Genomic DNA, 25,237 nt, shown 5'->3' on the forward strand with positions numbered 1-25,237 from the left:
ATACAGGCATTTTACTAAGTTTAGTTACATTTAAGGAAACGTCGGGGTTTTAGGGTTAATGTTTCTTTAGGGTTTCTATTAGGATTAATAACTCTTTATAATTTTTTATCCTTTAAACAAAATAAAATATAGGCTTTCGGTTAGCTCTTTTGCACAAGACATCTAATTTTCCTAAATGAGTTACTAACTAAATGAGAGTTCTCACATTTCCTCACCATCTGGCATCCAGTGTCTCAATTAATACAATATATATTAGTTTTCTGTTATGGCAGTCCCTTTAAGGTTCAATTTTCTGTGTTAGGGGAATCCTAGTTGCTAAAACAAACATGCGTCAAGATTTCAGTGACTTAAAAAAATAAACGTTGCCCAACTTGTTGCAAGAGTTGCAGCCCCTGGCGTCTGGTGGCGAGTGCCACTTCCAGCCTCTATTTCCTCAGGGCGTCATTATCCCCTTAGCCAAGCTCTGTACCACCCTTCCTAATACAGATCCTAGCCTGCGGATAAGAGCCACCACTGGATTCCTTAGTGATGCTGATGCTTCTCTCAGGCAATGTATTCTTAATGTGCTTCATGAATGATATGCCCTCTGGACCCTCTCATAAATATACTCTGGTGGGTCTTGTGGCTTCATGTAGTATACACATTCCAACAGGCCTATCTCTTTGAGCCCTTTAATCCCATCCTCAGCATCTTCCACGGTAACTCAGGCACTTCGACATTACTCAGTATGGGCTATTACTTTCTTCAGACTTCTATGAGCCACCCTCTCAGTGAGTTTGCCTAATCCCCTTGGGTCCTTGCCAGAGCTAATGTCCTAAAAGACCTCACCCAAGTAAACTGGCTCTTGCTCATCCGATGCCATGCCAATGCCATGAGTCCTCCATTGAGAAGCTCCAAGGGGCTTCCAAACTCCCTAAGTGCTCTCTGGTGGCTACCCAAAGATTCACAATGCCAGGCAACTCCCAGTTCCAAATACCAGGGAAGTCTCAACAGCAAGGAGCCATGGAATGCTACATTTGAAGACACAAGGGGAATCACCAGAGCCAGGGACCAAATAGGAGTTACAGCCAGATAGCAGGGAATCTGCGTCATCCAGAGCCTGAGTGGTGTCTGGCCAACAAAGAACAACGGCCCAGCTTTCAGGGAGCAACTGTCTTGCTCAGAGAGCAGACTTAAGTCTCCAGCTCTGAGACAGTGAGAACAGATTCTAACCCAGAGCCCAGCAGTAATAGTCATAACCAAGTTGCAGAAATGGCTTTGTGCAAATGGGGGCCTCCTGCCAACAACTTGAGGAAATGTTCATTTCCCCCTGTTATCAGATATTATTCAGAAGAGGAGGAAAATAGGCAGGACCACTGGATGCTGTAGAGGCAGATGTGATAAGGAGTTAAACTTTGAATTCATTGAATAAATCACCCAAAAGGCACTCATTTAGACGGAGGAAAAAAATTCTAAACTGGAATTTAACGACATATTTAACGATTATTGTTTGTCTCACATTAGGGAAATGGGGGGTTTATGTACAAAACGATATCCTTTGTTAGAAATAAAGGAAGTTCAGAGCCCTGTGGCCTCCATAAGTATTCATATTCTTATCCCCTTAATCGCTTTGTCTTAAATCCTTTTGTTTATGTTTATCCATAAGAGGCAACTGTTAAATGGGAAAAATGATCCAACTGTATTTGAGTCTCCAATATTCATTCTAGCCTCCCTTCACTGATAAAAATATATAGTTTTTGGGAACTGATTCCAGAGCCAGGAATGGTCCTAATTAGTAAAACCAGTCACTGTACCCATTTCCCTTGCCAGTAATCGGTTCTGGAACCTAGATCAATCATGCAGGGTTTTCCCCCAGCAAGAGGCAAGTGACTTGTGCTAAATTAGAACATAGGGGAAAAATGTATCCTATAGATGCAAAAGAGGAGACGTGGACACAGAAGACACGTGGAGTCCTTTGACTTAGAGCAGCCTGTAGTGTAAGCCCTGACAACTGATTTTCCTTTTTTGTGATGCAAGCGCCTGACAAGTTTTGATTGTGGAGGTATCCCCCTCAAAGATGGCTCTCTCTCTCCACTGAACACAGTGCCAGCCACAGGAGTAGAAAAAAAGCCAGCCCGCCTCCCCCTCTCCCCCCAGGATCCTTTGTTTTACAGCTCTTGGTTGATCTCGATAACTGGCCATCTGGGCTCTTGCTTTTTCTCTTCTCACGCGCTAAAGTCCCACTCTTAGGTTTTTTCCACCAATACAGAGTGAACCCAAGAAACCCTAGGCCCCCACCCTTGACCCCAGTAAATGCAGAACCCCAGGCACACATCCTCTGTCTCTCTTTCTCCCTGCAACCTCTCTGTGTGGCCTCAGGGGTGCAATGTAATTTCCAGGACCTGTGCATAATAAACACTTCTCTTTTTCCCCCCAAAGTTTCCTGATGGTTATTGCTGAGGGTGTCTTGCAATCATAGTAAGAACCACAAGCACCGGTAAAGTCACAGCATTGGTTTTCCACAGGCTGAGACTGGGACAAAACACAGCCATTTTACCCCAGAGGAAAGACCTCAGAAAGAAATGAGTATCATACAATGTGGACTGGAGAGATGGAGGAATCTGAGTCCTTAACGATATAATTGAGCTGCTGAATCTCACAAATGTGAACCCACACAACTTCTGAACTTTTGCTATTTCCTTACTGTTTAAGTCAGTTCGTGTCAGGCATTTTGTTATTTAGAGCTGTCACCAGGTGGATGAGCGTTGTAATAAAATAGCTTCAACCGAGGAGGTCAACGGAAGGCCCAGACCAGCAATCTCGGTTCCATGACAGTAAGCAAAATATCGCGAACTACCACGTTAAACTTAAGCGTGAAGTAAAATTTATTTAAGCATAGGTCCACTCTCAGAGAGCGGGCTGTTTGTGCGAATTGAAAGCAGCCCTTCTATACAGGCTTAAGGGAGCTTTTAAGGAGCATTTTGCAGGGAGGCGGGGGTGAGTGACAGGGGATCATTATTTGATTGACAGTCCCGAGCTACGGAACAAGTTTATTGCTGCGCATGTTCTCACCCTTGAATTGCTAAGAAATGCCCCGGGGTGGGGGTGGGGGGGCAAAACCACATGCAGATTTTATTATAATTATGGTATAATGAGTTTGGGTTTACTGTAGGTTAAACACCTGTCTGGTCTGGGCATGCGCAGCGCGGGGAAGCGGCTCGGGTTACTGTGCCGCTCTTTATCAGGATAAGCTGTCCACCACACGACCATAGTTTCACCTGTTCGGGGTGCGGTCAAGGGAGAGTCCCCCAGATGGCTGGGTGTGACACGATTTCTTCTGGTCTTTCTCACCACTGTCACCTCCTCGCTGCCAATGTCTAACTACCTAACAGAGCCAGAAGCATCCCAATTGATACACACCAAGACAGATCAATTTACAATGTTCTTGCAGCCGGTGGTCCCTATGAGTCAGTGTTATCTCAGATGAAAGGCTTGTACTGCCATTCACACCAAAGCTTTAACAGGAGTTAACAGAGGCTATTTCTAAAATAGCTTCAGCAAGGAGCTTCAAGATGGTGGAAGAATAAGACGCGGAGATCACCTTCCTCCCAACAGATACATCAGAAACACATCTACATGTGGAACACCTCCTACAGAACACCTACTGAATGCTGGCAGAAGACCTCAGACCTCCCAAAAGGCAAGAAACTCCCCACGTACCTGGATAGGGTAAAAGAAAAAAGAAAAACAAAGACAGAACAACAGGGACAGGACCTGCACCAGTGGGAGGGAGCAGTGAAGGAGGAAAGGTTTCCACACACTAGAAGCCCCTTCGTGGGCGGAGACTGCGGGTGGTGGAGGCGGGAAGCTTCGGAGCCACAGAGGAGAGCGCAGCCACAGGGGTGCGGAGGGCAGAGCGGAGAGATTCCCGCACGGAGGTTCGGTGCCGACCAGCACTCACCAGCTCGAGAGGCTTGTCTGCTCCCCCGCCGGGGCGGGCGGGGCTGGGAGCTGAGGCTCGGGCTTCGGTCGGATCGCAGGGAGAGGACTGGGGTTGGTGGCGTGAACACAGCCTGAAGGGGTTAGTGCGCCACAGCTAGCCGGCAGGGAGTCCGGGGAAAAGTCTTTGAAAAGTCTTTGAGCTGCCAAAGAGACAAGAGACCACTGTTTCGGGGTGCGCGAGGCGAGGGGATTCAGAGCGCCGCCTAAACGAGCTCCAGAGATGGGCGCGAGCCACGGTTATCAGCGCGGACACCAGAGACGGGCGTGAGACGCTAAGGCTGCTGCTGCCACCACCAAGAAGCCTGTGTGCAAGCACAGGTCACTCTCCACACCGCCCCTCCCGGGAGCCTGTGCAGCCCGCCACTGCCAGGGTCCCGTGATCCGGGGACAACTTCCCCGGGAGAACACACGGCATGCCTCAGGCTGGTGCAACATCATACCGGCCTCTGCCGCTGCAGGCTCGCCCCGCATCCATACCCCTCCCTACCCCCGGCCTGAGTGAGCCAGAGCCCCCGAATCAGCTGCTCCTTTAACCCCGTCCTGTCTGGGCGAAGAACAGACGCCCTCAGGCGATCTACACACAGAGGCGGGGCCAAATCCAAAGCTGAACCCCGGGAGCTGTGGGAACAAAGAAGAGAAACGGAAATTTCTCCCAGCAGCCTCAGGAGCAGCAGATTAAATCTCTACAATCAACTTGATGTACCCTGCATCTGTGGAATACCTGAATAGAAAATGAATCATCCCAAATTGAGGAGGTGGACTTTGGGAGCAACGATATATATATTTTTTTCCCTTTTTCTCTTTTTGTGAGTGTGTATGTGTATGCTTCTGTGTGTGATTTTTTTCTGTATAGCTTTGCTTTTACCATTTGTCCTAGGGTTCTGTCTGTCTGTTTTTGTTTTTATTACTTAAAAAAAAATTTTATTAATAATTATTTTTTATTTTACTTTATTTTCTTTCATCTTCTTCTTTCTTTGTTTCTTTTTGTTCTCTCTTTTATTCTGAGCAATGTGGAGGACAGGCTCTTGGTGCTCCAGCCAGGCATCAGGGCTGTGCCTCTGAGGTGGGAGAGCCAAGTTCAGGACACTGGTCCACAAGACACCTCCCAGCTCCACGTAATATCAAATGGCAAAAATCTCCCAGAGATCTCCATCTCAACGGAAAGACCCAGCTCCACTCAACGACCAGCAAGCTACAGTGCAGGACCCCCTATGCCAAACAACTAGCAAGACAGGAATACAACCCCACCCATTAGCAGAGAGGCTGCCTAAAATCATAATAAGGCCACAGACACCCCAAAACACACCATCAGACATGGACCTGCCCACGAGAAAGAAAAGATCCAGCCTTATCCACCAGAACATAGGCACTAGTCCCCTCCACCAGGAAGCCTACACACACACTGAACCAACCTTAGCCACTGGGGACAGACACCAAAAACAATGGAAACTACAAACCTGCAGCCTGTGAAAAGGAGACCCCAAACACAGTAAGTTAAGCAAAATGAGAAGACAGAGAAACTTACAGGAGATGAAGGAGCAAGGCAAAAACCTACAAGACCTAACAAATGAAGAGGAAATAGGCAGTCTATCTGAAAAAGAATTCAGAATAATGACAGTAAAGATGATCCAAAATCTTGGAAATAGAATGGAGAAAATACAAGAAACATTTAACAAGGACCTAGAAGAACTAAAGAGCAAACAAATAGTGATGAACAACACAATAAATGAAATTTAAAATTCTCTAGAAGGGATCAATAGCAGAATAACTGAGGCAGAAGAACGGATAAGTGACCTGGAAGATAAAACACTGGAAATAACTACTGCAGAGCAGAATAAAGAAAAAAGAATGAAAAGAATTGAGGACAGTCTCAGAGAACTCTGGGACAACATTAAATGCACCAACATTCAAATTATAGGGGTCCCAGAAGAAGAAGAGAAAAAGAAAGAGACTGAGAAAATATTTGAAGAGATTATAGTAGAAAACTTCCCTAATATGGGAAAGGAAATAGTTAATCAAGTCCAGGAAGCACAGAGAGTCCCATACCGGATAAATCCAAGGAGAAACACACAAAGACGCATATTAATCAAACTATCAAAAATTAAATACAAAGAACAAATTTTAAAAGCAGCAAGGGAAAAGCAACAAATAACACATAAGGGAATCCCCATAAGATTCACAGCTGATCTTTCAGCAGAAACTCTGCAAGCCAGAAGGGGGTGGCAGGACATATTTAAAGTGATGAAGGAGAAAAACCTACAACCAAGATTACTCTTCCCAGCAAGGATCTCATTCGGATTTGACAGAGAAATTAAAAGCTTTACAGACAAGCAAAAGCTAAGAGAATTCAGCACCACCAAACCAGCTTTACAACAAATGCTAAAGGAACTTCTCTAGGCAAGAAACACAAGAGAAGGAAAACACCTACAATAACAAACCCAAAACATTTAAGAAAATGGGAATAGGAACATACATATCGATAATTACCTTAAATGTAAATGGATTAAATGCTCCCACCAAAAGACATAGATTGGCTGAATGGATACAAAAACAAGACCCATATATATGCTGTCTACAAGAGACCCACTTCAGACCTACGGATACATACAGACTGAAAGTGAAGGGATGGAAAAAGATATTCCATGCAAATGGAAATCAAAAGAAAGCTGGAGTAGCAATTCTCATATCAGACAAAATAGACCTTAAAACAAAGACTATTACAAGAGACAAAGAAGGACACTACATAATGATCAAGGGATCAATCCAAGAAGAAGATATAACAATTGTAAATATTTATGCACCTAAGATAGGAGCACCTCAACACATAAGGCAGATACTAACAGCCATAAAAGGGGAAATCGACAGTAACACAATCATAGTAGGAGACTTTAACACCCCACTTTCACCAATGGACAGATCATCCAAAATGAAAATAAATAAGGAAATACAAGCTTTAAATGATACATTAAACAAGATGGACTTAATTGATATTTATAGGACATTCCGTCCAAAAACAGCAGAATACACATTCTTCTCAAGTGCTCATGGAACATTCTCCAGGATAGATCATATCTTGGGTCACAAATCAAGCCTCGGTAAATTTAACAAAATTGAAATCGTATCAGTATCTTTTCCGACCACAATGCTATGAGACTAGATATCAATTACAGGAAAACATCTGTAAAAAATACAAACACATGGAGGCTAAAGAACACACTAATAATAACCAAGAGATCACTGAAGAAATCAAAGAGGAAATCAAAAAATACCTAGAAACAAATGACAATGAAAACACAACGACCCAAAACCTATGGGATGCAGCAAATGCATTTCTAAGAGGGAAGTTTATAACAATACAATCCTACCTTAAGAAACAAGAAACATCTCAAATAAACAACCTAACCTTACACCTAAAGCAATTAGAGAAAGAAGAACAAAAAAACCCCAAAGTTAGCAGAAGGAAAGAAATCAGAAATAAATGAAAAACAAATGAAGGAAACGGTAGTTAAGATCAATAAAACTAAAAGCTGGTTCTTTGAGAAGATAAAATTGATAAACCATTAGCAAGACTTATCAAGAAAAAAAGGGAGAAGACTCAAATCAATAGAATTAAAAATGAAAAAGGGGAAGAAACAACTGACACGGCAGAAATACAAAGGATCATGAGAGATTACTACAAGCAACTATATGCCAATAAAATGGACAACCTGGAAGAAATGGACAAATTCTTAGAAATGCACAACCTTCCGAGACTGAACCAGGAAGAAATAGAATATATGAGCAGACCAATCACAAGCACTGAAATTGAAACTGTGATTAAAAATCTTCCAACAAACAAAAGCCCAGGACCACATGGTTTCACAGGTGAATTCTATCAAACATTTAGAGAAGAGCTAACACCTATCCTTCTCAAACTCTTCGAAAATATAGCAGAGGGAGGAACACTCCCAAACTCATTCTACAAGGCCACCATCACCCTGATACCAAAACCAGACAAAGATGTCACAAAAAAAGAAAACTACAGACAAATATCACTGATGAACATAGATGCAAAAATCCTCAACAAAATACTAGCTAAAAGAATCCAACAGCACATTAAAAGGATCATACACATGATCAAGTAGGGTTTATCCCAGGAATGCAAGGATTCTTCAATATATGCAAATCAATCAATGTTATACACCATATTAACAAATTGAAGGGAAAAAACCATATGATCATCTCAATAGATGCAGAGAAAGACTTCGACAAAATTCAACGCCGATTTATGACAAAAACCCTCCTCAAAGTAGGCATAGAGGGAACTTTCCTCAACATAATAAAGGCCATATATGACAAACCCACAGCCAACATCATCCTCAATGGTGAAAAACTGAAACCATTTCCACTAATATCAGGAACAAGACAAGGTTGCCCACTCTTACCACTATTATTCAACATAGTTTTGGAAGTTTTAGCCACAGCACAGCAACTAGAAAAGAAAAAGAAATAAAAGGAATCCAAATTGGAAAAGAAGAAGTAAAGTTGTCACTGTTTGCAGATGCCATGATACTATACATAGAGAATCCTAAAGATGCTACCAGAAAACTACTAGGGCTAATCAATCAATTTGGTAAAGTAGCAGGATACAAAAGTAATGCACAGAAATCTCTTGCATTCCTATACACTAATGATGAAAAATTTGAAAGTGAAATTAAGAAAACACTCCCATTTACCATTGCAACAAAAAGAATAAAATATCTAGAAATAAACCTACCTAAGGAGACAAAAGACCTGTATGCAGAAAACTATAAGATACTGATGAAAGAAATTAAAGATGATACCAACAGATGGAGGGATATACCATGTTCTTGGATTGGAAGAATCAACATTGTGAAAATGACTATACTACCCAAAGCAATCTACACATTCAATGCAATCCCTATCAAACTACCACTGGCATTTTTCACAGAACTAGAACAAAAAATTTCACAATTTGTATGGAAACACAAAAGACCCCAAATAGCCAAAGCAATCTTGGGAAAGAAAAATGGAGCTGGAGGAATCAGGCTCCCTGACTTCAGACTATACTACAAAGCTACAGTAATCAAGACAGTATGGTACTGGCACAGAAACAGAAATATAGATCAATGGAACAGGATAGAAAGCCCAGAGATAAACCCACACACGTATGGTCACCTTATATTTGCTAAAGGAGGCAAGAATATACAATGGAGAAAAGACAGCCTCTTCAATAAGTGGTGCTGGGAAAACTGAACAGCTACATGTAAAAGAATGAGATTAGAACACTCCCTAACATCATACACAAATATAGACTCAAAATGGATTAAAGACCTAAATTTAAGGCCAGACACTATCAAACTCTTAGAGGGAAACAGAGGTAGAAGACTCTATGACATAAATCACAGCAAGTTCCTTTTTGACCCAGCTCCTAGAGAAATGGAAATAAAAACACAAATAAACAAAGGGGACCTAATGAAACTTAAAAGCTTTTGCACAGCAAAGGAAACCATAAACAAGATGAAAAGACAACCTTCAGAATGGGGGAAAATATGTGCAAATGAAGCAACTGACAAAGGATTAATCTCCAAACTTTACAAGCAGCTCATGCAGCTCAATCTCAAAAAAAGCAAACAACCTAAATCAAAAATGGGCAGAAGAACTAAGTAGACATTTCTCCAAAGAAGATATACAGATTGCCAACAAACACATGAAAGGATGCTCAACATCATTAATCATTAGAGAAATGCAGATCAAAACTACAATGCGATATCATCTCACACCATTCAGAATGGCCATCATCAAAAAATCTACAAACAATAAATGCTGGAGAAGATGTGGAGAAAAGGAAACCCTCATACACTGTTGGTGGGAATGTAAATTGATGCAGCCACTATGGAGAACAGTATGGAGGTTCCTTAGAAAACTAAAAATAGAACTACCATATGACCCAGCAATCCCACTACTGGGCATATACCCTGAGAAAACCATAATTCAAAAAGAGTCATGTACCAAAATGTTCATTGCAGCTCTATTTACAATAGCCAGGACATGGAAGCAACCTAAGTGTCCATCGACAGATGAATGGATAAAGAATTTGTGGCACATATATACAATGGAATATTACTCAGCCATAAAAAGAAAGGAAATTGAGTTATTTGTGGTGAGGGGGATGGACCTAGAGTCTGTCATACAGAGTGAAGTAAGTCAGAAAGAGAAAAACAAATACCGTATGCTAACACATATATATGGAATCTAAAAAAAAAAAAAAAAAAAAATGGTCATGAAGAACCTAGGGGCAAGATGGGAATAACGACACAGACCTACTAGAGAATGGACTTGAGGATACGGGGAGGGGGAAGGGTAAGCTGGGACAAAGTGAGAGAGTGGCATGGACATATATACACTACCAAATGTAAAATAGATAGCTAGTGGGAAGCAGCCGCATAGCACAGGGAGATCAGCTCGGTGCTTTGTGACCACCTAGAGGGGTGGGATAGGGAGGGTGGGTAGGAGGGGGATGCAAGAGGGAAGATAAGTGGGGACATATGTATATGTATAACTGATTCACTTTGTTATAAAGCAGAAACTAACACACCATTGTAAAGCAATTATACTCCAATAAAGATGTTAAAAAATATATATTATTTTGTAAGTTTGTATGATGATAGAGGATAACTAGACTTACTGTGGTGATTATTTTGCAGTGTATACAAATATCAAGTCATTGTGTTGTACACCTGAAACTAATATAACGTTATATGTCAATTACATCTCAATAAAAATTAAAAAATAAAATGAGACCAAAAAAAAATAATAAAATAAAATAAAATAAAATAGCTTCAGCAGTAACCACAGTAGTAGTCAGCTTACCTCTCCAGCCTTAGATGCTATTTTGTAGTCCTATTATAAAGATCAGTGAATTGTTCTCCTTATTGAATTCCTTTTCATAAAAGAAAACTTTATTTCTTAAATTGCACAAGGGGGTGTTTTTCAGGAACAGAGAATATTCTCTACTGACAAACTAACAGTAATCTCCAAACCCTCCTCTCTGGTAGAGCAAATTTTTAAAAAGAAAATGATTGAAAATGATTATCATATAATGATATTACTCTTGTAATTTTCATTCACACTGCTTGCTAAAATCCACAACAAAAGTGCTACCTCTTCAAATGCTCCTTTGTGGAGCTCATTTGTAATGTGTAAAAATGGGTAGAAATTACAAGGCATTGTATAAATGAAGAATTTTAGAAAAACGAAGTTGTATAAATCCATATATCTAATTATTTTTAAAAGAGAGAGGGAGGAAAGACTTAAGGATTTTTCCTGTACTAGTAGAAGAAATAATTATAGACATGTTTGTTGAAATGCTTCTTTATCTTAAAGCAGTTTATCTTTTATTTATTAGTATTGCATACTTAAATATATACTGAAAGAAATGTAGGATATTGTTGGTAATGTTTTGTCCACTACATTTTGTACCTATTTTATTGTGACACTTATAATATTACATGTCAGGTAGGAAATTCAGAAAGAGAGATTCCAAAGGAACATACTGCCAAGTTCTCCTGTTAATTTCTCTCAATTCTAGAAGCAGAGCCACTCTCAAGGTCAAGGGAGCTCTGCAACAGGATAATCCAGCTGATGCCTGACTTCAAACAATGATTTTGTTTATATTTGCCTTCAGAATATATCTGCATAGGCAATGCAAATCCTAATTCTAAATTGTGAAATTTTGGCCTTACCTTCTAAGAGCTCCCTTTGCCATTCCAATTGTTCATTCAGGATTTACTCCAGAAGAATTTTATTTATTTTTTAATTTAATTTTTCCTTTATATTGAGGTCAGAAGAATTTTAAAATTGATCAATATTTTCTTAAAGTTATTTAGGTTTTGAAAATAGTATTAAAATAATTAGTGAGGAATAAGATGAAAACTATATAAAAAAGGAAAGTTATATGCTCCATGTTCAATTGAAAAGGCACAACATTTACATATGAGAAAAACAAGACCCTACATATTTCCTAATATGACATCACTCAATCTGGGTTTTAACTCATTTCCATAAGCTTTTCATTCATTTTAATTTGTAAAATAAATGAGTTGCTCTAAATAGTTCTCTGAATAGTTCCTTAGAGCTTTAAGATATTATTCTGAGAATACATCAATAAAATATAAAAAGCATATTAACAGAAAGTAAATAATTGAATCTAAGTGGGATCTGTGAGAGAATTTGGAGCCCAGAAAGGTGAAGTATTTGTTCTTCTGTCATGTTCCATCAAAAGAACAGAATCTATACCCTAAGTCTTAATCTATATTTTTAGTAAATATTATTAGATATCTCCCTCTATTTTCTTCTTAAAAAGGAAGCTACAAAATCACACCTCATTCTCTTCTATGGTATCTAAAATTCTGGTTTTTATGGCCATCAAATGCTTTGAAATGTTTTCCTTGATTTATTACTTCTAACAATTCAGAAATAAATTCTATTTCAAATTAATTCTATTTTAATTAGTTAAGAATATCAGAATTTTCTTCAATTTGGACAAGCCACTTCCTGAATTTGAACCTCAATTTTTCATCAATTAAATGAAGGAATGAAAATGTTGGATAAGGTTGCTTCTGTAGTCTCTACCAACACTGAAACTAATGATTCCATGGACCAATTTAGAGATACCTACTACAATATCATTTTTCTGGTGGAAAGTGGAGCTAGAGGCAAAGAATGGAAAAGTTCCCTGCAAATTACTACATGTAGCTGACAGAGAGAACATAAAAAATAGATTTTTTTATAAGTGAAAATCTAAACAGCTTTAGAATTAAGTTTTGCTTGCATTACCTGAATAAGTTGAAATTATATAACATTAAAATAACTATTTTGAAGGCATCATCATCCATTTGGAAATACAATCCCAAAAATTACTCAGTAAAAGCAATATTCTCCAAATATTCAGGATTTTGGGGACTATATATACATATAGCCCTTTGCAAATTCATACTTTGGTAAAAACTAATTATGAATTCTTTTCATGCAAAACATGGCTTTTTGCCATATAACAATATAAAAATGTGAAATTCACATATACCAGACATGTTTTAATTATTTTCTTGAAGTTCTGTTTGTAATTATCCCATTTGGGTGGGAAGGAAAGGAGAGCAGATGGCAGATAGTATATGGGGAATAAATATACTCGTGTACTAGTATGTACTGTGATGCATATCCTGTTTGTCCAGATGATACCTTCAGAACCAATACAGAAATACCTTGGAGATACTGTGGGTTTGGTTTCAGACCACGACAATAAAGTGAGTATTGCTATAAAGCAATTCATGCAAATTTTTTGGTTACCCAGTGCATATAAAAGTTATGTTCACACTATAGTGTAGTCTGTTAAGTGTGCAATAGCATTATATCTAAAGAAGTGTACATACCTTAATTAAAAATACTTTATTGCTAAAACGTACAAACTATCATCTGAGCCTTCAGTGAATTGTTTTTTTTTTTTTAATTTGGTTGCACCAGGTCTTAGTTGTGGCATGCGGGATCTTTTAGTTGCGGCATGTGGGATCTAGTTCCCTGACCAGGGATCGAACCTGGGCCCCCTGCATTGGGAGTGCGGAGTCTTAACCACTGGACCACCAGGGAAGTCAGCCTTCAGTGAATTGTAATCTTTTTGTTGGTGGAGTGTTTGAAATATTGTGAGAATTACCAAAATGTGACACAGAGGCACGAAGTGAGCAAAGGCTGTTAGAAAAATGGCACCATGGACTTGCTCCACACAGGGTTGCCACAAAACTTCAATTTGTAAATAACATGATATCTGTGAAGCACAATAAAATAAGGTATACCAGAACAGTAGTTATGATTGCCTCATAAAACAAGGTAATAATTGCCAAGACACATTCCAAGAAGAACCACTAGCATCATATTCATTTAGAAAAATATTTGTACCAAGAGAAAAAAATTTTACCATATTTTGAGAAAAGTGATAGAACAGGGTTTTGATATAACAGCATTCTTTGTTTTCTGTTTATCTTATTTGATGTTCTCTGAGCTTCTTGGATCTGCAGTTAGGTATCTTTCACTAACTTTGGAAAGTTCTTAGCCATAATTACTTCAAATATTTATTTTGCCTTTTTCTCCCTCTGGTATTCCAATTTTGTGCACCTTTTGATGCTATCCCACACAGTCTGGATGTGCTATTCAGCTTGCTTTTATTTATTTTTTTTCTCTTTGTCTTTCAATTTGGGAAGTTTCCATTGAGCTATCTTCAAGTTCACTAATTATTTCCTCAACTGTGTGGAGGCTAATAAACCTATCAAAGGCATTTGTGTTACAATGTTATTTTTTTCATTTCTAGCATTGCCTTTTGGTTCTTTCTTATAGTTTCCATCTCTCTGCTGATATTATCCATCTGGTCTTGCATGTTATCTAATTTTCCCATTAGGGTCCTTTAAATATTAATCATAGCTATGCTAAATTCCTTGTCTGATAGTCCCAACACCTGTGTCTTTTCTGAGTGTAGTTCTGAAGCTTGCTTTATGTCCTCAAATTGTATTTTTTCTTACCTTTTAGCTTAGCTTAGATTTTTTTTGTTGAAAGCTGGACATGTTGTATCAGGTAATAAGTCTCAAATAAATAGGACTTTAGTATAATGATTCATGTTAATATGGCTAGAAGCTAGACTGTGTTTAAGGTTGTTACAGCTATAGGTATCAGAGACTTCAAATTCTTCTAGTGTTCTTGTTTTTGCCTCCTGACTTGGGATTTTGGGCTCTCCTTATACTGCTGCTTAGAGACAGTCTGTGTCTTGCAACTCTTTCAGTTGTAATCTCCTCTTAGTATACTAAAGGGCTTTGGGTGTGATGATGGGGCATGGGGAAGAGGACACATTCAATAGTATTCTGATTAAGATGCAGTCTTTTAGTGAGCCAGTGTCTTGAGGGTGTGGTCTTCACAAGTATGTCTGTCCCTCCTCCAGGGGTATAACTTGTTCTCCTCCCTGCCTCTTACACTCTTCCTTGGCTATAGTATTCCCAATATATTTCCTTAAAACCCTCTTCCCTGTTGAGTTTGATTTTTTATTTTGTTTTGAATGATTTTTTGTTGGTGTTTTTCTTGTTTGTTTGCTTGTTTGCTTTTTCCCTAGGGGATACAAGAAAGTTGAAGCTGGGGTGAAATTCCCTTCCCTTACCTGTGATAAGTTTTCAGAATTGCCCTCTGGCAAGTTCATTCCCCCTGGAGAACAGGCTTTGTAGGGAGAAAAGTCTGAGCAAGTTTCCATGATGGCTATAACACCCCTCCTCCAGCTCTCGGCCAGAAGGACATTTTTCTCAAAGGCTCACTGGGATAACCCAGGGGGGTTCCTGGAGTCAAAGACTGAATGAGTGTGGGACCCACCTATGACTGCAGCAACTGGGATTTTTTCACTCATATGTTAGCCTACACTCAGCCCCAGCAATTCTTCAAAATAGCCACTTAACTTTTCCTACCATCTTATAAATCCCAAAGGCTTCTGTTCCAGGTAAACCAATCTCAGGAGCTGTTTGTCTCTTCCTGTATCTGACTCTCCAGAGTTTAGGGTGACCATTTGCCCAAAGATCAGCTCTCTGATAGGTCCAAGAAAAGCTGACTTCCAGTTTGCCCTGCTTTTTCTTGTTGTAAGAGTAACAATTTCAAGCTCTTCACATGTCAGAACTGAACTAGAAGTCTCACATCCTTCATTTTGGTTTGTGTCCCTCCATCTTTCTTCTGCTTTTCTAAGAGTCTTTTTTCAAGTGTTCAATTTGATCAAACTATAGAGATGAATTAGGAATTATGTGGGAAGTTTTATCTTCAATTCCCCTAGCTTAGTGAGACATGAAATGGCTAAATGCAAAGTACTGATTCACCAAGTCCTAGAGGTTTACAGAGGAAGATATGAAGTTTTAGTGTGATTGTCCGAATGAGGAACCAATGGGGACTCTGTTGATCATGATCTTAGTGTCACCCGGACTTTGAAGGCAGTTCTTGTGGTCTTTAGATTTAAGTTTCTCAATCAGAAATAGTGATATTGGGGCTTCCCTGGTGGCACAGTGGTTAAGAATCCACCTGCCAATGCAGAGGACAAGGGTTCTAGCCCTGGTCCAGGAAGATCCCACATGCCATGGAGCAACTAAGCCCGTGCACCACAACTACTGAGCCTGCACTCTAGAGCACTGAGCCACAACTACTGAGCCCGCATGCTGCAACTACTGAAGCCCAGGTGTCTAGAACCCATGCTCCGCAACAAGAGAAGCCACCACAGTGAGAAGCCTGCGCACCACAGTGAAGAGTAGCCCCCGATCACCACAACTAGAGAAAGCCCACACACAGCAACAAAGACCCAACGCAGCCACAAATAAATAAATAATATAAATAAATAATACTTTTTAAAAAAGAAAATAAATAGTGATATCAGTCTAGGAAAGAACACACAAATGCTCTGACCTGTAGCAGGTGAGAAGGATGAGATTCTGAGTCAGGTTATTTGTGATAACTGAGCTCACCAGAATTAGACTTAAAGGAGAGATGATCTTCAGACACAGAATACTATTGCCAATCCTATCCCAATGGAAAAGAAAGACCCTAGATAATTTAAGTTTTTTCTCTTCCCCAAAAGAGCATGGTCATAGATTTTTGATATTTTATTTTTTGTTACATATGTTTTGCTGTTACAGCATTTTAAAATGAGAATTTTTTCTTATAGTATAGTTTGGATGAGCCTTATATATATATATATATATATATATATATATATATATATATATATATATATACACATATATATATATACATACTATATATAGCACATATCTAAATTGCATTTAAATTATTCATTACTCTGGAAAACTGAAATCCTTTAACTACTTAACTAGTATTTGCAAGATCCATGAAACTGATTGTTGTAACTCAAAATTACTGCAAGATATAAAAGGAACTGCCAAATATTTTTGTTTTTAAAAATGTAAGTCTGTATTGTAATTCTTATATAAATTTTGCATTCAAAATTTTGAAACTGGATCATCAATTCATACTGTACAAGTTAAAGCTGTTAAGCAAGTATTTATGATTAAATAGAAACCCCACTCCTCACCCAAACCACAAAGCAGAGGATTGCTTATAAACAATTCTTGGCTTAGTAACAATTAGTGATGTCCACAGTGTGCAATGCCTGAATCCACAGACAGTACTGTATATCTTCTAAATCATTTACAAAATTTTAGTCTAACGAATAATATTTGTAGGAAGACTGAAAAGAATTAAGATCCTGCTCACCAATATGTTTTAATCTTGCTCTGAAAAAATTAGCATGGATCCTATTCTTGTTCAACTCTTGGCTAGTTCAAGGCTGGCAATTAGCATCAATGGAGGTCTTTTCACAAATGGTCTTTTAACTCCCTGCCACCTGTCCACTAGGCAGAGAATTTATATCATCAACAGATTAAGCATCAGTTCCTAAACAGATGGGAGCAATTTTTAGTTACTATTAATTTGATCAGATTTGGAGTAGCAACGTAACTGTGAAAAAAACTCTCATATTATTTGTTTTTCATGTGCATTACTTTATTTATTTATTTTTAGTAAAAGATACATAGCTCTGGCAATTTTCACTTTGTTTTAACAAGCTTCTCATGTTCCACTGAGTTTTTCATTGACTCAAATGTATATTCACCTCTGTAAAACCAAAATCTTTGAGAAGTACTCTAAAAGTATGGCTGAATTAAAAGAATTTTTGTAAGAAAGTTTTCTCTAACTGCTTAGTAGATAGATTGTCTAGGGTGCAATCATTTAGCATCACTAAATGAAATATGGTAAAGTAAGAATCTTTGTTATCCTTGCTTTTCATTTCCATAACAAAATGCTGCTTTGGAAATTTTGCTTGTAAGATTCAGATTACAACTATAAAGATAGCATTCTACGCAGGACCTGATATATAGTGGGGATAAAAACTATTAAGATTTATCTGATTACATGCAATGCTCATTATTTACAAATTCCATATTTGTGAATTTACCTACTTGCTAAAAGTTATTTGTAACCTCAAAATTAATACTCAAGGTACTTTCAGATCATTTCTGGACATGCACAGAGCAGCAAAAAATTTGAATCACCTAACACATACATTCCCAGCTGAGATCAAACAAGGCAATGCTCTGCCTTGTTTTTAGCTTTTACATTGTAAAAAAGTATCCTTTTGTGGTCAATTTAGAGCCATGCTTTTCACATATTTGAGGGTTTTGTTGGTGATTTTGCTGTTTAAAATCCCCGAAGTGTAATGCTGAAGTGCTGTCTAGTCTTTCTAAGCTCAAGAAGGATGTGACATGCCTTATGAAGAAAACAAAAAAAATTTGCATTATAAAAAAAAAAAGAAAAGAAAACGTGTGGGATAAGCTTCACTCAGGCATGAATTATAGCACTACGGGCTGTGCATTCAGTGTTAGAGGATCAATAATATACATAAATAGAGTGTCTTTAAACAGTAATACACACAAAATGAGGTTACGCATTGATCTGTTGATGAAAACTGTGTGAGCAAAAGCTGCAGGAACCTAACCCTGTATTTCTTCTAGAAGCAATGATTCAACAGTCATTAATTCAGGGTTCAGCATGCTTTTATAAAGCTTAACTACTGCAAATAATGAGAACCTACCATATCTACTTTCAGATTACTGGCAGCATACTCAAGTATATACTAACCTTTTTAATGTAAGGAGTTATAGTGATGTTGATGGACACTACAGTGAGATAGATGCTAATTCAAAAAGGTGACCTACTCATGAAATAGCATCTGTATCATAGGCAATTCTGCATTTTTCTAGGGTTATCATTTATTTGAAAGGAACTATTTATAATATTTACATAAATTATTACATAACCACATTTTTTTCTTCAAAGGTTTCTATAATAAATACTTTACAAAGATCATTGTGAATCTATTCACAAAGAATTTGGCACTTTAATTAATATTTCCTCAACCATATATTTTTGCATAATGACTTTTCTAGAAACCCTGATATAAACACTGAAAACCACACCAAGACAGAAAATGACCTGAAGCAAAGATAAATAGGAAAGAGGCTGAGGTCCCTCAGTAATTATTGTCTCCAGCATTCACAAAATCACGTTCCTAATATCCACTTAGGTCAGAGAGGAAAATAAAATCTGTTTGACCTTACCATATGAGAGAGTGAAAACCACTTTCTTCCACTTTCAACGAAACTTCAATTTTTCTTTGATTCAGGCCAACACAGTCCTGTCAGAATTATGTGAAAAAATTTTGCTTTGTTTTTTAACTGCTGAAACACAAGCTACTTTCAGATTCTCAGGCTTTTGCATTAGCAATCATAAAATTATTGTAGTAGAATACAATTTTTGAAACTTTTTTAGTATGTTAGTAAATTACCAATTTTGTCTTTAGTCCAAGGAAAAAGTCAGCAATTTTAGATACATTGATAACAATATCAAAATTTGTAAGATTTTAGACTATTTCTTAAAGCAATACAAATTCCCCCTGCTGCCCCAAACTGAGGTCAGACACACTTTCCTAACAACCTTGAAATATTCTACCATAAGTATTTATTGATACTTTAAGAGGAGTCATATTTTACTAGTGGTAGATTTTAAACCAGTCTACAAATGCACTTTTACTTGAACTCAGCTGGGAGTCTCAAGAGATATAATCACTATAACTGCACAATAATTGAATTGCAAAAAATGAAAGAAATAAACTGAATAACAAAATTTGATCAGAAAGAGTTCTTTTTAAGGGAAAACTTTTTAGAGTGTGATAGAAAGTAAAGCTTCTGGAAGGCCTTGATTATTTTTTAATCACTTTAGCAATCTGGAAGCCCCATGTCTAAATGCAGAGAATGCCTTGGGCTTCCCCAGGAAGAGAATATATTGATTTCTGCATCAGGCCCTGAACAGATGGATGAGGGTCATAGTACATTATGCCAGAAATCAATGCCGTTTGACTCCATCATTTTCCAAGCAATAAATATCCTGTTATAACTGATGCCGTTATTTTAGTGTCTCCTATAGTTAAATTCTAAACACAATGCCAACCTATTAAATACTCTATATTCTACTACCAAAATAAAGTAATTGAAAGAGATAATTTTTTAAAAAAAGAAAGGCAGAGCTGCCAGCATCAATATAGAAATTATAAAAACCCTTTTCTTTATTCCTATCAGGAATTCCAGCTCAAGAGTGCTCTAGTAAAAATGCCTAAGAAAACTTCTGGACAATGACATCAGGAAATGTTCCAGATGAAATTGTATCTAATATGCAATCCATCTGGTGCTTGCCTGAAAACAAACTTCAGAGAGAACCAGAATACAGCCCAGCTGCTTTCTCAAGTGGCACCCAAGAGACCTTCTGCATCCTCTGCTGTTACACCCATGCTTGAGTGAATCTTTTACTGAGGCACAATTTCTGTTATCAGAAATCAGAGATCTTTGATTTATGGTATTTTTAACTTATGACCCCAGATGAGACTGGTAGCTTTTAGCCTCTATTCTTGCAAGACTCAATAAATGTCTTCCTTGTTAATAACCATGCTCAGGAAGGAATTGTTCTCTTAGCAAAGAGAGTTCCTCCAGGCATTTTTGTTTTACTTTTTGAAAACTTTAATTTTGTTTTGTGCCTCTTTTGAGATGATGAAATTCATGATTGAGAGTTACCTGTGACCTTCTATTTCCATTCTCTTGCTCCTTCATCTTGGAAATAACGGAACAATGGGATGCCTGGGTCCTAACATACATTTTGTCTCCTTTTGATACCTCTTGAATTCCTGAAAATGCTGAAAACCAAATGAGGACAGAAAATGCTTTGAATCACATATAGCTAGAAAGGGACTGGAGGAATTATTGCCAGACCACATTTTATATATTTTACTTCATATGATTATGAGTCTCTAACATCTAGGTACTTAGGAAGCTTAGGTCTAAAAGTCTGTTCAAATAACCACAAAGCTCAAAATCAAAACAAACACACTATATGAGCTTCTGCCAATCACTGATTTGCAAATATGAAATGTGTATAAACTATATAAACCATGCTTACTATGCAAAATATGCTTTGGTTAATAATAAAACTGGTGGCTAATGTACATGGGGCACGTTTGCAGCAGGTACTTTCTAAGCTCTTTATATAAATAATTTCATTTATTCAGTGAAAGTAATTTTACCATAAATACCCTTAGTCTACATATGTTATGACTGGGATCCAAAGAGGTCAAATACTTTGTCCAACTCACTATAACCATATGTGGTTAGAAATGGGATCCATTTTGGACATAGGTGCTTTCAAAAGTGAACAATAGACTTAAATTCCAATCTCTAGGTTTAAAATTTCAATCTCAAAAATGATCCAAAGTTATGTGAATTAATTAAATTATAGATAATCTTTTGCAATTCCCACCAGATGCTAGAATCCCTTGAATCATTTCCTTGAATCCTCTGAATTTTTATAAGTTCCAAGGCTGTTTATTCCTACAAAGTTCATCCTTATACACTCCTACTCAGAATACCTTCACTTATTTTTTCAAACTTTTACAGAAGAATGCCATTTCTGTTTGACACCACTTGATCTTCAGTTTTCTCACCTGAGATGTGTTCCACAGACACAGCACTTCAGCCTCGACTCTGCAGTTCTTGAAATCACTAGCTACCTGGGATGAGAGATGGCACTTATGTGCCCAAGAAGGAAATGTCAAGCTACTCCTTCATTGTCAAAACTATCAGAAACAGTTGAAGTTGAATCTAAGAGCTTGGCTTACAATGCATGAGCTCGTTACAATATCCCTTTCACACTCCTGGTCTCAAGACCACACTCTGGGCTTGCTGCACTGTCCTCTCCCTACTAGTATCCTCAGCAATTACTTGGGGAGTCACAGCAGTACAAAGGCTGAATACGGGGTGTAAGAATACAAAGGACCCGGGAAAACGGTTATGCCCTTTCTCTAAGAGGAAGGAGAAGCCTGAAATAGCAATAAATAATCCTATTAGAAGGAAGATAGTACCTATAGGGACTTCATTTGATATACAGTATAGAAAAAAAAAAAAAGAGTAAAAATGAATGCTTGCAGGAATAAGTCTCACATCATAAGCACCGTACCATTGTGTGTTAAAGAATTACATTTTCTACCCCAGTTTTTGTATTGGTGGGGACAATCTCTTTCTGTTACTCTTTATTATTATTTTGATACAGTGATAAAATAGACCCTACTTGTGAATAAACAGTGACAATGGCATATCTAATAGAAACACAATGACTCAGAAAGTCACTAAGTTACTACTATCCAATAGAGACAAATTATTACTTAGGGAGCAATAGTAACAGTAGTATTAGTATAGGTAGTTGTTTTAAAACTTGGTCTATGAATCAAAATTGGTCTATGAACCAAACCATTTTCTTAAAAAGATTTCCATCTAGTTTTTTTCCAGTTTTTGTTGTTGTTGTTGTTGTTGTTGTTTTGTTTGAATTTAGGACAATGTGTAATCAGATAAATCAGGGAGAGATTGTTATGTCTTATTGTGACAGAGATGCTGGCCTCAGCATGCTGGTGTGCACGAAAATGAGTCTTTGTACAATAGTATTACTAAATGAAATGAGTTGAACTCTTGACATCAAATGGGTAAGCTGTGATATTTCAATTAGTTTATAATAAGACATTAAAAAGTGTGTTTCTCCAGAATTTCTTAAGAACATCCTTTTGTTGATGATTTTTCCTAATTTGTTCATTATTTCCCAATATATTTTCCATTCAGCATTATTTATTCTTTCAAAGTCCAAATATTTAAAAATTATGTGATTATAAATAATCTTTCAACTGGAAATCTGCACTGTGAGCTGTGAAATTAATTGTATAGGCTATAATTATTAACCAAGCACTTAATTCCTTCCTATAAAAATTCTAGATGAATAAGAGGGAAAAAAACAAATGGAATATAGGTTAGTTTATAGTGTTTATTATTTTAATAGGGTATAAGAAGTTACATAACTGGTCTTTATCTGTTTACTGTCTACTTTTATAACATTTCAATGTTTAAGAAGGCACTAATCTTTATTAAAATAACATCGTCATGTATATTTTGGTAATTACAGTCATCTTCAACCCTACCTCACTGTTACTCACCCTCAAATGCTTCCTTCAAAACCAAGCTTAGGACTCAATCCTGATTTCCTTAACAACTCATCACCAAACATGAAGATAACCATAGATAACCATTTTATTTTCAGATCTTCCCTTTGTAATAAATTGCGGCAAGTCCTGGATTTGTTGCTTTCTGACATTTTCCACATTACTTCAAGAATGCATATTAATATGGTCATAAAGAACAAATAAACATTTTTAAATTATGCTGTATCTATCCCATAGGAACATGCTATGCCTCAGGAAGTTGGAACTCAATATATGTTCTTTAAATAACAAAAATATATTTTCTGCCAGTAGCATGCTGATTAAGATCTTTCTGAATCAATCACTTCCCCTAAGAAATCAGAAACTCATCAACACAAGAGACATAGCCAAATGATAAATATGACAGTTCTAAAGAGAAAAACAACACAGTGATTAACAATCTGAAAATCTGCTCTGAAGCCAAATAGCCCTTTCTTATTATTAACCAAATCTATATGATCACAGCAAAAATCAGTTTGGGCCTAAAGGTTTTGATCTCCCTGTAGCCCAGAAATCCATTTAGCGGGGCACGTACATGCCTCCTGGGTGCCTTGATGCAGGAAAAACACTGAATCGATTGTTTCAGTTCTGTCTGCTTTGGTCACTGTCATAGTGCTGTGGACTAAGTTGTTTCTTCTGCTTTCTTTATAAACAAATGTCATTGCTTTGACAGAAAAGAAGTAGATACATTTATTTTTCTATATTCTTTTTAATTATTAGCCACTGCTATGACATAAAATGGCAAATCTGGAAGGAATGGCATTAAACTGAGTCCAAACTGAGTTAATATTCCAGTTAGTCTCATTGTAATTTATAGTTAGATACTTTTTTTCTTTTTCCTCTTCAATTATTTCCTTGAAATCAAAAACATGTTAATTATATTTTTGTCCTAACTCAGTTTTATTGCTTATAATAACTGTGGTAAGGAACAGGACTATATTTTTCCAAATTAGAAACAGATAGAATTTACACACCAAATGTAAAAAAAAAGGAAGTTGATAAAAATTAAATAATTGGGGCAATAATTAAAACTACATGCTGGGATTTCAGATTCTGGCTTGAATATATAAAGCATGGCAGGTCATTACTTCATTGTAAAAAAAAAAACTAGAAAAAGATATATTTAAAATAACAGAATTTTTTAAGGCACCTAAGAGTTTTGCATGCAAAAGAGTCTAAACTAACTGGTGCTCAGAAAGTTAGTGGAAATTGGCAGCTGCTTACCTGCATGGGATATTTTCTAAGTATAGGTGGGAAATTGTCCTGTCATAGGCAGAGGAGCTCTTGAGGGGGAAGAGGAACCAAGCAGGGACTTTAATGGTCAACTAGTCTGATGTGGTAAATAGGGATTTGGAGAACATCTAAACTCAAAACTTATTCTCTCTGCTCGCAGATTCTCTGCCATGGGCTTTAGCTGAGTATGTGCCAGTGTGCAGTGGAAAAGCAGACAGATATTACCCTCTCAGTGCTCAGATCCCAAAGCCCTGCATGTTGCAATACATACAGGACAAAGACTGCCATCCTGGTTTTGGAAATTAGAAAAGAAAATAAATCTTGACGTTAAGTTTTGAGAAACCAGAAGTTAACCCAAATTAAGTAAAGTTAGAACTAAGCCCCAGTTCAAATAAATTCCTGCTTGAAGTGATCTGGCCTGCATCCTAGCTACTTTCCCTTTTTAGGGAAAAATGATATCCTCCATAGGTTTATGGTTTGTTTATATACAATGTCCAGTATACATAAAACATTTCAAGATATGCAAAGAAAACATAAGGGAAAGAAGGGTCAACTGATGCAAAACACAGAAGATCAGATGTAGGGATTAAAAAATGTACACTTAACCATTAACATGAAAAATGGAGAATTTAAACAGGAATGAAATTTTGGATATTCTACAACATGTACAATAATGTAGGAATTCATTCTAAGATATTTACAATAATGTAAATTAAGAATGTGTCAGATGAGCTTAACAGTATACTGGACACCGCAGAAGGAAGGATCAGGAAACTAGTAGCAGTAGAAACTACACAATGTGGAGGACTTCTCTGGTTG

At 37.4% G+C, this 25,237-nt stretch overlaps 1 long non-coding RNA gene and 1 other non-coding gene across 3 annotated transcripts in view; both read right to left on the bottom strand.

Moving 5' to 3' along the window:
- Nucleotides 1-25,237, bottom strand: part of LOC132366638 (uncharacterized) — a 55,615-nt gene that overhangs the window by 6,536 nt on the left and 23,842 nt on the right. Inside the window, exon 4 of one of the 2 annotated variants that reach the window (XR_009503482.1) lies at nt 20,736-20,803. The exons of the other annotated variant lie outside the window; for it this stretch is intronic. This is a non-coding gene — a long non-coding RNA (uncharacterized LOC132366638). Of the gene's footprint in view, nt 1-20,735; nt 20,804-25,237 lie in introns of those variants that run through there. 2 annotated transcript variants of the gene reach the window in all.
- TRNAG-CCC (transfer RNA glycine (anticodon CCC)) lies at nt 13,554-13,626 on the bottom strand. Its single transcript has one exon. It is a non-coding gene; the product is annotated as a tRNA-Gly (tRNA).

Source organism: Balaenoptera ricei, chromosome 5, assembly GCF_028023285.1.
Source record: "Balaenoptera ricei isolate mBalRic1 chromosome 5, mBalRic1.hap2, whole genome shotgun sequence".
Lineage (NCBI taxonomy): Eukaryota > Metazoa > Chordata > Mammalia > Artiodactyla > Balaenopteridae > Balaenoptera > Balaenoptera ricei.